Source organism: Tiliqua scincoides, chromosome 2 (genome assembly GCF_035046505.1).
Source record: "Tiliqua scincoides isolate rTilSci1 chromosome 2, rTilSci1.hap2, whole genome shotgun sequence".
NCBI classification, from domain to species: domain Eukaryota; kingdom Metazoa; phylum Chordata; class Lepidosauria; order Squamata; family Scincidae; genus Tiliqua; species Tiliqua scincoides.
The window spans coordinates 212,284,397-212,302,263 of NC_089822.1; positions in this window are offsets into that span (position 1 = coordinate 212,284,397).

Consider the following 17,867-nt stretch of genomic DNA (forward strand, 5'->3'; position numbering starts at 1 on the left):
TGGGTCCCAGGACGCTGTGGTGCTGTTTTGGGGCTGCTGCATTGCATAGACCAGCTCTGAATAGTATTGGGCTATAAGTATCTACTGACAGGGTCTCCATAGGCAGCAATATGATTCTGTGCACAGAGCTCATATGGGTAGATTACAAAAATCAACAAACACTCAAGCCATTCTTCCTTCAGGCAGCAATCTGCAAGTTTCTTTATGCACTCAATGTCATCATAAACATTGTGATTTCACTAGTTATAATTTTGAAGTCATATTTTCACCATCGTAATGAATGATAGAGGATCACAGTATGAGGTTCTCATAGCTAGTGAAACTAATAGAGGTGGTTTTTTTGTAACTGCGAACTACTGCAGTATAATGCAAAATTTGCATTAAAAATGAAATAAAACTATTTTTACTAATAAAATGAAATTACCCCAATTACTCCCCTCAGCGCCTCATGGTCCTGTTTTCTTTCAAAATGAGTGACAGAGGCCTCTAAAGGCCAGGAAGCTCCAGTAAGGCATCATGGGTTCATTTATCTTATTGGTGCAGGTTCCACTGCTAGATGGCTTCAGCTTTCATTCAGCAATATCCACCTCAGGCAAGGAAACCATGGCTTTCAGAAGGGGCTTATTCTCATAGTTCCATTATCCCACTGCAAGAAGGTAAGGTGCTGGGCATTGCAAGGAAGCACACAGGCTGTGGATGTGTGAATAAAGGTTGCTCTGACCACTTTGTGGTAAAATGATTTTGGGCTGTTCAGATAAAATTGTCTAATGAATGCTATGAATTCCCCCCTGTAAATATTGGACTATGCCTCTGTTCTGCAGTCTGCCTGGATGTTCTACATTTGTATGATTTTGCATGCAGTTTTTTATTTGGTTGTGTTTTTTTTTTTTTTGCTACTTTGCATGCCCCCCCCCACTGAAGCATCCGTTTGCATTTTTTTCTGTGCTGTCTTCCAGAGTAGCCCTTTGCTTCCTCCAACACCCTACCAGAAGCTCCAGAATGCCTGTGGGTTTCACCTGCTTTATTGTAGGGGTCTCCAAACTTTTTGGGCAGAGGGCCAGTCTCAAGGGCCAGAAAAATAAATGCATTTTAAATATAAAATTTAAATAAATACATTAGATATGGAACTTAGATGAATGACTAAATAAATGGGCTCTAAGTTCCAGGATTTCTCCAAGCATAAATACACACTACAGTAATAAAGCATACACTCAAATAGAATCCCATTCCAGTACTTGCAGCTTACTTACACATAGAGGAGTAAATAACTCAGAACCAGCAGATCACAGGAAACACCCAGAGCATGGAGGCCTATCCGTCCTTCAGAAAATCTAAGGCCTTCAGAGGATACAAAAATGTAACTTCTGAGGCGTGGCCTCCCTGGCCCTTAGAACACTCTCCAGTCTTGACTGGAGCACAGTTTCATCACATTTGGTCAAGTGGGCCAGAGGCTTGTAGGGGACCAGAGGCTTGTTGCAGGCTGGACAGAAGCTTGCCATGGACCGCATCAGGCCCCCAAGCTGGAGTTTGGAGACTCCTGCTCTATTGCCTATATCATTTTCCTAGTGCACATATACTCTGTCTCAGTGATTCTCAAACTTTTAGCACCGGGATCCACTTTTTAGAATGAGAATCTGTCAGGACCCACTGGAAGTGATGTCATTAACATAGAAGTGATGTACTGGTCAGAAATGACATCAGGTGGGAAATTTTTGACAATCCTAGGCTGCAATCCTACCCAGGAGTAAGTCCCATTGGCTATCATTGTTCAAAGCGTATACATAGTAGCCTGTTTAAAGTACAGGTCTGTAACATTTCCCCAAATGCAGTCACATGCCATGGAAGCATCAAGTCTAATATATTAAAAATAAAATATTGAAATGGGGACCCACCTGAAATTGGCTTGTGACCCACCTAGTGGGTCCTGGCCCACAGTTTGAGAAACACTGCTCTATCTGAACACTTTAACAGCAAGTAAAATTTTTTAGAAATGTTCTTAGAATAAAAGCACATAACGCCCCTTTTTGCCTTTCAATTTATTTGTCAAAATTTGCGAAAAAATAACACCAAAAGCACACCTCTTTTAATAATTGTAGATGACACTCATAGTCCAGCAGCACGTGAGATGAAGTAGTCACCTCAGGCAGGATGCTAGTGGGTGAGGTGGGAGTCAGTAGAGTAACTGTTCACCTTACTAATTTAATCTGATGATTTTTTTTTTCCAGTAGAAGCTAAATCAGGCTACTTAAAGAACCTGAAATTTGACTATTACATGGTCTGGTTTTAAGATTGTCTCATGCATGTTTTTTTTGGCTCAATAATTCCAATAAAATGGATAGAGTGCAAATATGACCAGAGATGTAATTGTACCAAGGTAAGCCTATATTAAGGAAAAGCAAATCTGACCCTGAAATTCCAGGAGGAGAAATCAGGTAGAAACGGGAACTGTGATATCTGTATATTAAGGGACAAACAAAAGTCAAAGGGGGAAAATACTGTGATGAAAGTGCTCCCATTCAGTTCTGTTGCTTAGTTAATAAGGCATCGTGTTGAAAGGCTTTACTGGCAAACATTTTTGAGCCACCACCTCAGTGGCAGCAGTAGCTACCCACTGTCATGGCCTGCTTTGGTGCAGGTAAGACAGCATGGGGAATGGTTTATTGGCAAGGGAGGGGGACTAACAGGGCATGTTGACGGGGCAACCAGAGGGCATGTTGGAGAGGGAGGGAATGGATCTGATGGCAGTCGTGCACACTACAACTTATCCTCTCGTTTTAAACCCTCCCCATCCCTTTCTCTCCTCAGACATATGCCATCAATGAGGCTGGCATACATCTGAGAAGCCCTATAAGTGGCCTGTAGGATTATGCAAAAGTAAGTAAATATGTTTCTTGCTTACCTCCCATTTGCCTTCAGATTGACTCCATCATAGTATGCAGTGTGTGCCATTTTGGTGTGGCTGCCTGCTATAGCATGGTGGGGAATAGGATGCTCAAAGAAAGGTGGAGCTGGGTATCATCCACATATTGATAGCACCCAACTCTGATTGCTACCTGATAAGTGAGCTGCAGTGCAATCCTATGCATGTCTATGTAGATGTTAGCCCCATAGAGTTCAATGAGAATAACTCCCAGGAAAGTGTGTATTGAACTGCAGCCTTACAGCAAAATCTTATACAAGTTTACTGAGAAATAAGTCCCACTGTGTTCATTTGGGCTTATTTTTAGGTAAGTGTGTATACAATTGCAATCTTTTATCATCTTTTCTATGGTTAGTCCTCAGGTGTTTGTATTAATGCAAACTTCATTTAAAAGATAACTTACATATTTTGAGTATATAATTATTTTATTGTACATAGCTGTTTATCAGTAATACATAATAAAGTTGAGAAAATAATTTCTAAGCCTAAATAGGTGAAAACAGCTAAGTACCCATAAAAGCAAAAGGAAATTCACTAATTGTCTTCCACCTCTTATGAATGTGCACAGCTGCAATGGTGCAGAGAGTAGCTTGTACCAGTGAAGCTAGTGGTGCATCCTATGTGAGGGAAGCAGGAAAGTGCATCCGTATATATTATCCATCAGTTGCAAATCAGTAATATTAGCTTAGGTAATAATAGCTTACCTAATATTAGGGGTGCAGCTGAAATACCTACCCATGCAGTGGTCAAAAAGGTTTTCAGATGGGAAATAAGTCTTTTGTCATATCTCTCTGCCAATTTTTGAGTCGCATAAAGTTTTGGGTCTGCCATTGTGTTGCATCTATTGGATGGATGTTATTAATTGAGCAGTGTTCACTCATTATTGCTGACCTGGTTGATTTTATTTACTATGCCACAAATTGCAGTGTTGACATGCACAAAAGTTCTTAGTGGCCAGTTCTGCTTGTTTATTTGGCTATACAGTGGATCCCATGATCAGACCATACAGATTGTTTGCTAATGCATTTATTTTTTAGGCTTGTGTCTAGTTTTTCTAAAAGAAAAAAAAACTCAGAGCAATTCTTGGGCAGCCCAATCCTAACCTGCTTTGGAACGCTGGCAGGCCAGCTGCAGGGTAACTCAGGGCAAGGGGAATTAATTCCTCATATCCCATGCAATGCAGCAGCGGGCTGAATGGGGCTACTTGGATCTGTGCCACCTGAAGAGGTGTGGAAATTAACCTGGAAATTAACAAATTTGATGAAATGGAACAAATTACCAATCTCATTGAACATTTATATGCTGTTATGAGGTCTTTTGTTCACCATAGGTTTCTTCTCTGTGCCATTTTCCTTCTTGCACTTTGCCATCACTGCCCTTGGTCTCATTTGCCTATCGTACTGTTATGCGATTGGCTTAGCCACCAATGTTATTTTTTTAATCAGATGTAGCCTCATGATGTCATTCACAAAATCATACACTCCTGAAAAGAACACTCCTGAGATACACTCCTGTTGTATCAATACAACGCAAATATATTTGTGATGTGACAAATACATTTTTATGTACAATGTATAAAAAGTTACAAAGGCTTAAAAACAGAACACAAAAACAAGGTAGGTAGTTTCAGTTTAGCCTTAAAGGCAATATGATATGAACTTAGCTGTCAAGGAGAAAATAGTGATGTTACATTTTCAGAAGGAAAACAAGCCATTAATTCAGTTATTTTCACGTTAGGTTTTATAGCCTTACCCATATTTTCTCATTTAAAGGGAACATTGACCCTCAGTTTGGTTTCTGTAGACTGGGATCAGCTGCTGGTTGTTTTTATTTGATTCTATTTCTAAAGTATATTATTGCCCATGCATCAAACTCTCAGAATGGATGTGGTTAAATGTCAAAAACAAAACAATACAAAATGAAATAGAACAAATTTAGATTTACAAAATGATTCCTTGCACGCTGAAATAAATGTGCATCCAGCGCTTTTGCCTTAGTATTGTTTTCTACTAATGTGTTAATATACAGGTGACATAACATGTTGGAACTTTAATTCTGTAGTGAAAATGGATTTGACTACTTATCGGGCTATAAAGCACCTATTGCTAAAGGAAGCTCTGACTGCTTATTCTCAGTGACATGTATGCAGGGCAAGGCAATTTAAAGAAAATAACCTCTTATTAGCCAAAGGAACTGTCTTCAGGCTACAATAAAGCTTTTTATTTTAGATGTAAACCAATAACAGTTTGTCTAAAAAAGGGAGCTGTAACTCTAGGGTAATCACAGGTCTGAAACCCAGAAGAATACAATTCACACAGAGAATATCATTTTGAATGGTGATTATATGGTTTTAGGCAAATACGCTTCCTTTCAACAAATTCATCTACGATAGATGGGCAGAGCAGCCCAAAATGCACCACTGAGTTTTGGTGAAAATCATTGTGCTCTGAGAGTGTGCTTTGAGAGTGCTTTGTGTGCTTTCATTGTGCTTTGAGAGTGGATTGCAGAATTCAGAATGGCTTTCACAGTTTTGTTCTGGCATGTACAGAGACTTAATTTGGCCACAGGCATCTCTGTGCATGCCTAAAGCCTTCCCAAAAAGTGAGAAAGTAAAAACACTGTCCCTTTTCTGTATAGCAGATGCATGAGGAAGTTCCTCTAAGCAAATGGGGGTGGTGGCTTTACTGATCCTTTGCTGCTTTGGAGACATTTAGGAACAGGGTATAGAGTCCTATTGTGCCCTGGGAATGTCTCTAAGACACCACATTCCAGTCTAGCCATAGGCTTGTATGGGGAGGAATTATAATGGCCTGATATCACCAAATTGTGCTGTATATATCTCCATATACCTCCGCTTTACAATCCTGAAGGCCTTTCAGGCATAGAGGAAGAGGCAGTGAAATAATCCCATTTAGTCTCTCTTCCCTGTAACCTGGAGGGTTATCTGTTTCCATAAATGACTGGAAAGTTTCTATAGATACCAGAAACTGGTTGTCACCTGGATTTTGGTGAGGGTAGAATTCCATCCCGTTCCTAATATCTACAAATCATGTTTCATGTGTAATGTGTTTTAGATTTCATTAACATTTTAATCATCTCATTTTAAAGATGTCTAGCAGACTGTAGTGAAATACAAACAATATCTGTTCCCACCACCACCATGGAAATACTGCAACAAAAATGCTTTGCTTTATTACACATTCTATTTATTAAATACCCATTTTGCACATTTGAAACAATACTGTTTTTCAGAGAAATAAAAAGAAGGTAGAGTTGAGATTTCTTTTTTAAAAAATTTGGAAAATTGATCTTAAATTTCCAGCCATTCCCCTTACAAAAAAGATAACTTGCTCATTGAAATACATTAGCAAGGTACTGTTGATACCTGCTGTTATCATTGTGCAGTCACTCACACATAGGGGTCACAACAGAAGAAAGTGAGCAATAAAGTAAGATCCCTGCTAGATTAGATCAAAAGTACATGTAATCCAACATTCTATTTCCATCTAGTTGATACCTCTGAGGAACCAACAAGTAGGCAACAAAAATAGCCCTTTACTGCTTCTCTCCTGAATCTGGTATTGAGAGACCTACTAATTCTGGACTTGGAAATATGTATTATCATGACTGATAACCACTGATAGATCTATCTTCCATATTGTCTAGTCTTCTTTTAAAGCCATAATAAGTTAACGGCCATTAATGCATCTTGAGGCAGTGAATTCCATAGAAAACTGCATGTCCCAGAGAATAATTGCATGTTTGGATGTGAAAGCCATATGGGTTTCCTTATCCATTTGTTTTTCCTAAAGAATAACCCAAGTACCTTTTTTACTTCTTAGATTTGCGAGTTCTGAATCATCTGCATGGGTTTTGAATGCATGGTTGGAAAACTCATGATGGTTGTTATCCAAAAGTTTTGATTGCTTGGAGGATGTGACCCAATGTCCTAGATCAGTGTTTCCCAAACTGTGAGTTGGGACCCACCAGTGGGATGCAAGCTAATTTTTGGTGGGTTGAAATTTTTTTTGAAACATTAAAAAACAAAATACAACTTTGTAAACTAACCTGTGGTATGAAGTAATTAATCTCCATACCCCCAAATTAAAATGTCACTTTTTCCTGTTTTCTAATTGGCTTCCCATAGATCACAAAATAAGGACAGCTTCAACCTTTTGTCTAGCCTGGAAGTCCCTAACTGCATCCTTGGGTTTGTCACTTTAGGGGTTAACATCTCTAAAGCTGGAAAAATACTCCAATTGGAACAACTGCAAAACATCAGCGTTTGATATCAGTTATCTTATTTTTTTGACCAAATCTTCTACATCACTTAAAGGGCAGTTTTAGATGTGAAATTTGAAACTCATGAAAATGTTTTTTCATGATTCTAGAATGGTTTCTTCAGTGCAGCCACAGACCTCCGCAGCCCCACGCCTCGGGCAAAGCTCCGCGATGGTGCCCCCCTGCGGGCTATCGCCCCCTGGGGAAGAAATCCCCCCCCACTCACCAGAGGCTCACGGAGCCTTGTGTGACCTCCTCCCAGGCCGGGGAAACCTCTGTGAGGTTCCCCTGCGCTATAAACTGTGCTTCCGGCAAACCGGAAGCACAGTCTCTACCCCTGTTGGGAGCCTCAGAGAGGCTTCCGCGGGGTCCCAGCAGCCGGCGTCTGAGGCTTTTGCCCCATCCCGGTCTATGGCAGGCATGCAACTGCTTCAACAATATAACTTTAGGGCAGCATTTCTCAACATTTATCCCCCACTGTACCACCCTGCATGGTCCATCTATTGGAAGTACCACTGGAAGTGACTGCAGTGATGTAGTTGACAGTTCCTTCTGGATTGAGAAGCCTGATGCAACATGAAAAACATGAGTAAGAGGCTTAGGGTGAACAGGAGGACTTTTCTGAGTGTGTGAAAAGCATACGCTGGAACTCTGCCCACTGAGCCAAGTCTCCTACCTGGAGCTGAGCAATTGCTGCTTGTCGCATTGCATTGCTGATCTTGCTGCCAGGCAGTAGGGTCTTTGGGTCCCGTGAGTACCACCAGATACCACCTTAAGAACATAAGAACAGCCCCACTGGATCAGGCCATAGGCCCATCTAGTCCAGCTTCCTGTATCTCACAGCGGCCCACCAAATGCCCCAGGGAGCACACCAGATAACAAGAGACCTCATTCTGGTGCCCTCCCTTGCATTGGCATTCTGACATAGCCCATATCTAAAATCAGGAGGTTGCACATGCACATCATGGCTTGTAACCTGTAATGGATTTTTCCTCCAGAAACTTGTCCAATCCCCTTTTAAAGGCGTCCAGGCCAGATGCCATCACCACATCCTGTGGCAAGGAGTTCCACAGATCGACCACACGCTGAGTAAAGAAATATTTTCTTTTGTCTGTTCTAACTCTCCCAATACTCAATTTTAGTGGATGTCCCCTGGTTCTGGTGTTATGTGAGAGTGTAAAGAGCATCTCCCTATCCACTCTGTCCATCCCCTGCATAATTTTGTATGTCTCAGTCATGTCCCCCCTCAGGTGCCTCTTTTCTAGGCTGAAGAGGCCCAAACGCCGTAGCCTTTCCTCACTGCTTTAGGGTAATGTTGATAATTATGACCTTGAAAAAGAATGAGGAATGTATGCTGAAAAGACAATTTAGGGCCCAATCCTATCCCCTCTCTGCGCCAATGGAGCTTGCACTCTGCTGGCACAGGCTGTCACAAACATGCCTTAAAGCATGTTGTGACAGTGCAGAACTTAGTAGAACTGGCAGGAAGGCCTACATCATTCCACTGCCTTGATGTGCACTGGAGCAGATAAACATGCCAAGGGGCAGGGAGAGAGGAGAAGGAGGGCAGGGAAGGGGTGTAATAGGGCGGGAGGAGGTTGGGATGGGTAGATTGGGACCGGGGCAGGATTGGTAGCAGTGGTGCATGCTGTATTATATCCCCCTTCCTGGGCCAGATCTGCCAATACAAGGCAACACAGACTTCTGCCAGCAATTTAGCAGGGTCAGGTCTGTGTTGCCCAATTGCAGTAGCTGAAGCTTACCCCTGGGTAAGGGAACAAATGTCCCCTTACCTCAAGGAACCTGCCAGCATTCTAACAACCCCCATCAGATGTAGCAGAGTCTGCGCTGGTGCGACTGCAGCAGTGTGGGGGAGGTTGAATAGTATTGGGCTGTTAATCAGTATGCATGATGTTGCCCTTTACCTACCCCAATAAAGGTCCCCCCCTCAGAGAGTGTGGTAAACAAGGGGCATGCAGTGGCATCTCTCTAAGCATTTAGGAAGCTAGCTTAGGGTTTTTGGTGTATGAAAGAAGAGCTACTATACAGAGATCTAAAAGTGGTGCCCTGCTTTTGACTTAGTTTTGACCTTTCATAACATAAGCCTGTCCACTTGTAGTGTTTTATGCATGAGAAGAGGATGAGGTAAGACCAAGATTTTACCCACAAGCCAAAAAGAGAAGTTGATAAAAACCTGTTCCTGTCTATGTTCCCTATGTTTGTAGGCTGTGCCTGGACTACATCTCAGCTACACTTTTAATTTATAACAGTGTTTCTCAGCGTTTGTCCTCCACTATACCACTTCACATGGTCTACTATTTTGATGTACCCCCAGAAATAATTGGTGATGACATCATCGTCAGTTACTTCTGGGTTGAGAGATCACATACGATGTGACAAACACCAGTAAGAGGCTCAGGGTGTACAGGAAGGCTTTTTCAAGCAATGGAGAGCATGCTTTGGAACTCTACTCACCGAGCTGAGCCTCCTACTGCTGTTTGATGTGTTGCGTTATTGGTCTTGCTGTTCTTGGTCAAGCAGCAAGAGTCCAGGGGTCCTGTGAGTACCACCAGACACCACCTCAAATACCTGTACCACTGATTGAGAACCACTGATTTAGAACATCTACCCTTCCAAAGACTCTATAGAGTTCTTGCAGTGGAATCCAGTTCTCTTCCACAGGCATTCAAAGGGCAATTTGTTTATTCCTAACAAGTATACTTTGCCCCCACATGCAATAAAGACACAAGGTACCCCAACATATATTAATCACTTCTAGCACTCGATTGTCTTACTTTGATACATGCTGGAGTTAAAGCCATAAGTCTAGTTCAGCCATATTAATATATATATTCATTTATTTATTATCCTTAAACATATTATAAAATAAAAGCATTAAGACCCTTAACACTGCTACATTTTAATTGCCCTCAAGTAGATATATAGTAGGCAATGCTTATTATACAGTGCAGAACTGCTGAGCACTTGCAAGAATCACTTAGCAACTCGATTTTCCCAAAATGTATCTTGCTTGTCTGAAATGTCAAGAAAAAAAAGGCTTTCAGGGCTTTTGATTACATTCATCAAGGAACAAATCTACCAGGTGTTTGAAAATACTTTTTAAAGACAACAATGCTGTAAAAATCACATTGAGTACAAATGTGTTTGCAGGCCAAACATAAAAGTCTAATATCTCTATTACAGCTGGAACTTGAAAGGATGTTTTGAGAGTACCAAAATTTAAGGGTAGTCCTCTCCACAATGGAAAAAAGCTATAGCCAGGAAATATATTTCATTTATTTCTTAAATATTCTTGAGGAGAAAACTTGTAACTATGTGGAATGCCAGAGATTTCTGAATAAGTTGAAATCAACAATGGTAACTGAATTGGTCCCATATCTCCAAACCACTTTTACGAGGCAAGTTAGTTCTCAAATAAGTTCCTGTATCAAATTGACAGCCCAATCCTTTCATTCCCCCTCCTCCAGTATAACAGAGCCAAAATGGTGACTGCTACATCCTATGGGGATACAGTTGTGGATGGGAATATTTGTTCTCTTACCTGGCAGAATCCCCCATGGCACAGGGGAGGTCTACTTGAACCTGTGCTGGCTAAACAGCTGGAGCAGGTTCACCTGGACTCATTCCATGGGATTGAGTTCAGGAAGGGGTTTTAGGATATTGGCAGCGCTGACATTGCCTAAACTGTCCCTTTCCAGGCCAGATCCACCCACATCACCACTCTCCCTCTGCCCCGTTTAGCCCCCTCCCCAGCCCATTCCACCCTTCCCCACCCCCTCATGCCTCTCCCACTGACTTACCGCTCCATTGTGGCAGGAGGAGTGCTGGAACAGATGGGAAGGCACAGAACTTTCTACTGGCACTTCTGGCAGTGCATCAGATAGCAAGCACTTTTTATGACTAGTGTTTACAAATTTGCACCTTTTCACATTTACTGTTTTATAGTGAAGTGACCACCATGATAATCTTATGCAGGCTATTATGCCTGCCAAGTGCAGCAAATCTGTGATGAGGGAAAAGGGGACACACTAGCTATCCATGTGCTTGTGCTGACACACTTCCCTAGCTACACACCCTAAGTGTTCCTGCAATCAATGCTGGTCTTCATAGGCAAGTGCTAAATGGGACATCCAGGGATTATGACTAGGGAGCATGTTGTTGTGGGTGCAAAGCTATATGTTTTTCTTCACGATGGAAACACTGTACAGCAGACCTTATGCTTGCATAGGGCTTAGAATGGATTTTTTTAGTGCTCACTTTTTGGCTCTCGTTCCAGGCCCCTCATATCTCCTTTAAAGCACATGCTCACCATGCAATTACTTCTTATTGAGAGTCCAGGTAGTTTATGTGGTCTGGGGGGGGGGTGTTCACAAAGTGGTCAGTATGTCTTGACACTCCAACCTCACTCAGTAGGGTTCCTGTGAGGTTCCATATTGGACTTATGGTTTATATAGGACAGCCCAACATGACTTGGAATAGAATAGACAAAGTTGATTTAAGGTCTATCTGCAGAATAGATTTTAATTAATCCAAAAAGTTATTTGGATGATTTGATGACTGATGTGAACAGTATTCACTTGTATATTTTATAGACAGTTTGAAAAATCTTTCTTATTAGTTTCTGGAAACCTCATACTTAAAACAGCTAGTGCAGAGGAAAAATGTAACATTTTGTAGCAATTTACTAAATCTGAACAGTTCTATACTTTATGCTCCAAATTTTTTTCTGTGCATACGCACCAGTTTTCTTCTCACAAGAAATGCATATACGCACCTTGAAATATTTGTGTACACACATCTAGGAATCCTGACTGGGGCATAGTCCCCAGAAAGCTACATGAGTGTAGGTTACATTCGTGTTTGCTGAAGCAAATATGTATACTTTGAGTAACACCAGTGTATATACCAAAAACAGGAATTATGGAGCTGCACGAACTGAGAGCCCAATCCTGAGCTCAGTGCGCTGGCTCACCGCCGGTGCACACTGTCACAAACATGCTGTAAGGCACATTTGTGGGCCCTCGCACCGGGCAAGTGCTGGTGGTAGCCCAGCGACCTCCACCACTTGGCGGTCACACGGACCACTGAGCAAGTGGGGGCGTGGGGGAGGCAGGGAGGAGGAGTTTCAGGGAGGGAGGTGGCAAGCGGAGGATGGGGAGGAGGCGTGCAGGGGGGAGGAAGCAGGGAGGGAGGGATGCACTCTGCCGCTAGTAAAATAAATGAAAAATCCAAAAGCAATCTTTTGTAGTTATGCTGGATCATGCCCAGTTCTTGAATCAATAAGTGCACATAATGATGTTGCTGTTGCAATAATGCCATTGTTTAAAGCATTTTATAGTACTTAGTTTCAACAGAAATCCAGATTTAAAACTGCACAAGTTGAAACTGTGATTGATTACTAGGTTATTCATGCTTTCAGGCCGAGTTGATAGAGGAAACACAGGATCATGTAACCTTTCCCCTGTGTCAGTACCTGACATGACCCTGAGAGATACCCATCCAACCTTCTTAAAAGTCTTCAGTGACCAGGACCCCATAGATTCCATTGGTTTTACATTTGGAAGATTATAGTCCCTGCTAAAGAAGCTTATCTTTTAAAAAAAGAAAAAGAAAAAAGTACATCTAAAATTAGCCTACCTCAGGCTACTGAGCTTCAGTGAACATTTTTATAAGTGGAAAAAATTCTCCAAATCCATGACCAGCCAAGGCAGCATTTTCTACAAAAACACCTTCACATATGACAGTGTTGTGTGATCTGAATGGAAAACTTTTCCTTGATCCTTTTTTGAGGACATAGGGTAAATGGGGCCCTTGCTTGTGCAGCAGTTATCAACAAAACCTGCAGCCCTGGCACACCAGTCAGCATTAACCCCTATTGCTGGCAGGATATAATGTGTTCTGTTGTTGCACTGATACAAGCATCCTTGTGTCTGATCATAGGCTTTTTGGCAGCAGGGCATCGGATCAAAGGATTGGTTGTAAGGTTCAGGAACTATGCAAGTTTTTTGGAAAATTAATTTTGCTTTTGAAGGCCCAGAATGCTTGCTGACAGGATGGAGGGAAAGTAAAAAAGTGGGGAATTTGAATAAAAGAAGTTGCCTTATACTGAGGCTATCTTACACCATTATTTACTTACTTACTAACTTTACTTACTTTATTACAGTATGTATACAACACCTTTCTCAGTAGACTCAAAGCAGTTTACCTAAATTGTTCCTGCTTGGTGATGTCACTTCCGGTCATGACATCACTTCCGGTGGGTCCTGACAGATTCTCATTCTAAAGAGTGGGTCCTGATGCTAAAAGTGTAAGAAACACTGCAATGAACTAAGGCAAGTTTGCCTACTCTTGAGTAAATGTGCTATAGGTTTTAGGGCGCAATCCTAACCAACTTTCCAGCATTGACATAGTTGTACCAATGTGGCATGCACTGCATCCTGCAGGCAATCTAGGGGACATCTTCAAGGTAAGGGCATGTTTGTTACCTTAACTTGGGGCTGCCTTGCAGCTAAGTCAGTGCTGGAAAGTTGGTTAGGATTGTGTCCTTAGTTTCTCTTTCCATCGAGTTTCATGCATTTGCCTTTTCAACTAACAGCTTATCAGCTAAATTTTAATGACCCACCAATAATCAGGTCATGACTCACCAAGTGGGTCACAACCCACAGTTTGAGAAAACCTGAATTATAGCATTGGTCCATCTAACTCAGCCTTATCTACATTGATTTGTATTACCCCCCTCCCATTTCAGACAGGTAATTCTGAATCCTACTGAAAGATGCTAGGGATTGAAGCTCAAACCTTGTATGTGTAAAGTCCTTACACTGAGATATCATCTCATCTCCATGCAAGTTTCATAGCCTTACAGCATAGCCCTCTGTGGGACTTTCTTAGCCCTCCGCAGGGTTCCCCAAACCTCTGTAACAGTAAAAACAAAACAAAACAACAACTGGAAGTAGCGTTTTTTCACTACCTACAGTCATTCTGAGTCCAGCACAGAAGACCCTTGCAGAGCGTGACTCAGTAGGGTGGTGGGTGTTCCCCCATATCTGCGGATACAGGGGCACGCCTGTAATTGTGATTAATACAAAAAGAGAGAAATAGTGTGAAGAAAGCTGTATGCTACAACTGAAAGGAAGAAAAAAACAATCCAGAGAAGAGATTGTGAAAGAGGATGGAGCTACACTGAAGTGGGCTACAGTGACAGTAGGATTTCCTTCCCATAATATGTAGAAATTGCTTTGCAGTAAGCAATGAATACAAACAGGCTCCCGTATCCATGAATTCAATATCTGCAGATTCAATTATCTGTTGATCTGGGCGCCTCTGTGCCCCCCCCCCCCCACATGCCCATTAACATTGTTTAGAGCCTTACTGGGGCAAAATTTTTCTTACTTTTATAGGCTGCTGTAAGCATTCAAGCTTATAGCGATGCAGAGGCAGACTGCTGGCAGCCTGAACGCTTGAAAAAACTAGATTGACACTAGCAAGGAGCGGGAAATGAACTGATCCACCTTTATGGATATGCATAGACTTGCACCAGGTTGACCCATGGGGCAATGAGGGCTTATCCTGGGAGAAGGAAACAAATGTTCCCTTACCCCAAGGAGGCTTCTGAAGGTCAAAAGTCCCATGCAGCATATACCGCACTGGCGCTGCTGCATCGTCTCACAGGGAGTTAGGTAGGATTTGGCTGTTAGTGTTCTTATTGGTATGTCAGATTCCTGAATATTGAGTTACTCCATTCATCATAGGTTATACGTAGGTTTTAAAACTTTAATTGTTGGACATATTCTTTATTCAGAAATGGAATGTTTTTAGATTGTGTGTGTGTGTATACACAATACAAAAATTACTTGTTAAGTACTTTTGTTACCTTTTATTGATTTGTGTGTTCAAATTAGGGCCCAGTTCTATCCAATTTTCCCATGCTTGTGCTGCTTTACCAACAGGGCATGTGCTGCATTCTGTAGTGGGGGGGGGGGCAGTAGGAGGTCTCTTCAAGGTAAGGGAATGTTTATTTCCTTACCTCAGGGTTGCACTGTAGCAGCATCAGCTCTGGAAAGTTGGACAGGATTGGGCCCTTAATAAATTATAATACACTATATCAGAAGCTTATTGTGTACCCCTTAATAGTAGCCTCTCTTCTTATCTCTTCATAGTTGATACCTTTAACTTTATTCATTCAGGTTATAACTTTGCTCTGTAAGGCCAAGAATGATAAGCAATTGCCATTTAATCAAGGATCCTAATTAAGTCTCAGCACAAAAGGTTTCCATGGGAAAGCAACTACTTATGGTTAATTGCAACTGGAACAGCAATTATAGGCAATTATGTTGCCCCTCTTTGTACAAACATGAAAAGTTCATAAAAAATGAGAGAATCATAAAAACTGTTTGGTTTCCTCAAAGCTCAGGAATTTCTCAGAATTGTCCTCAGGCTGTATGTAAAATTCTTGAGTGGCTTTCCTTAGAAGAGAATGCTGAGCAGCATGTGGGCTGGTGCTTACCATCACAAAAGTGCTGTAAAACACTTTGCAACAGCATAGCTATCAGGTGGACCAGCATGAAGGGTCACCAGGACCAGTGCATGCCATGGAAGGCATGTTTCGCACTTTGCAGTGCAGTGACAGAATAGGGCATGGGAAGGAGAGAGGGGTTAATGGGACAGTAGAGGATAATGAAGGAGACAGAGGGTAGATGGATCAGGCCCAGGAAGGGGCGAGATCAGTGGCATCCATGCATGCCAAATCCAACCCCCTACCTGGACTTGATCAGTCAACATGGGGCAACGTGATCTTGCACCAGCTATAGAGCTTGTGCAGGTCCAAGTTGCCCCATTGTGTGTCAGAGTGCGCAGACTGGAAAGAGATGCCAGCACTCCAGGTCACTGGTCCTCGCAGTTGAAAGTCTATTTACACATATATACACACAGCAGCAAAAAGTTCATAGCAGTCTCTTGGTTCAGTCCAAAACGTTACAGACAGAATGAAGGAAGAAAACTGTACCAGAAGCTAGCTCCTGGTCCTCCACCTTTATATTTCATTTAGCCAATCAGATTTTATAGTACAGCAACCCAATGTATCAGCTTTTGGTGACTCAGCATGACTTTGCACTTTTAACTTAATTACAGGCACCTGGACAGTTGACCTGTAGTGCACTTTGTCCTGTTCAGGCTTGTAAATTTATATCCTGATATTGTGAATGCTGGGACTTACCTGTATTAAAAAAAGAGCTAAGATAGGTCTGACTTTTCCATTTGCTTTACCACAACTAATCTTCAGATTAGGATGTGCAACACTGATTAAATCATCCAAGTCTACTCCCATATTTGAAGATTGTGGAAGACCTATGCATTTCACAGTGCAATCATATCTATTGCTAGAGGTGGTGCAGCAGCCGCGAATGCATGTTTGCAACAACTAGCATGCAAACAGTGCTGGCGGGAGGGCCTGCACCATTCTCCCAGCACTAAATCCTAAGGAAAGGCAGCCGGTGTAGGTGTAGGCAGTCAGTGTAGGTGAGTGTTTCACTGAGCAGCGGAATGGAGGGTGGAATTGAGGCAGGGAGGAGGCATTTCTGGGCAGAGGGTGGAACGGGACAGATCAGGCTCAGAAAGGGCAAGGGATCAGTGGAGAAGGTCTTTGCTGTATCCTAACTTCCCTCCCAGGCCTGGAGGTCTTACAAAGGGCTCAGCTGGCACAATCAATCAGCTGGCGCAGATCTGAACAGTCCCATTGAGCAGGCTAGGGCTTGACACAGGGTAAGAGAACATTGTCCCTTACATCTTTACCTCCTTTGTCTGAGGAGACCTCCAGCCTGCATCTCACCTACTCTGGATATGACATAGGCCACTGTATAAAAAGGGGGCTTAGAAATGTTCATTAGATGGTATTAGAAATGTACCATTAGATGGTATGCATCTGACTTCAGCATGGAATGACTGCAGATATACCCCATAAACCTGCCCATTAGGAATATGTCCATTAAGGGGAGGTGCTACTTCACTTCTGAGGGATGTAAGAACATTATATTTTATTGTCTGTCTGTCTGTCTTGGGGGATTGTTGCTTGTGCAAAGCTAATCTTGGTTTCTGTCTTTCTCCTAATGAACTATTTCATTGCTTCCTATATGAAAAGAACCTTTTCTTTCTGGCAACATTGGTGTAACTAAGAGGGGCGTAGAGGGTCAATTGCCCTGGGTACCGTGCTGTTGGGGTGTGTGTGTTTGACATACTGAGGAACCAATTTGTGCCATTCTCTCGCCACATGTGGACATGAGTTGCAAGGTAACTTAATAATATCCTTTGGGCTTTCCTCCCACTCTGCTCCAGAGTGACCTCCCACTCTGCCCCCAATAACATCTCTTCTGGGTTTCCTTGCTCACTGTGCATGCGCAGTAAATGAAAATCGATGAAGATCAATGACCATTAACAAAGGGCTTCAGAGCTCTCTGGAGAGTCTCAGAAGCCATAAATACACAGAACAGCTTCAGAGACTTTGGAGAGCTCCATAAGCCTTCATAAATCATTTGGCTGGCACTTCATTTAAATTTACATTCAAGTGATGAGGATTGACTGCGAGCCAACCAGCTGCTGGCTGCATCAGGAGCAAAGCCTCTCCCCCTAGTTGCAGCAGCTCTGGCCACCC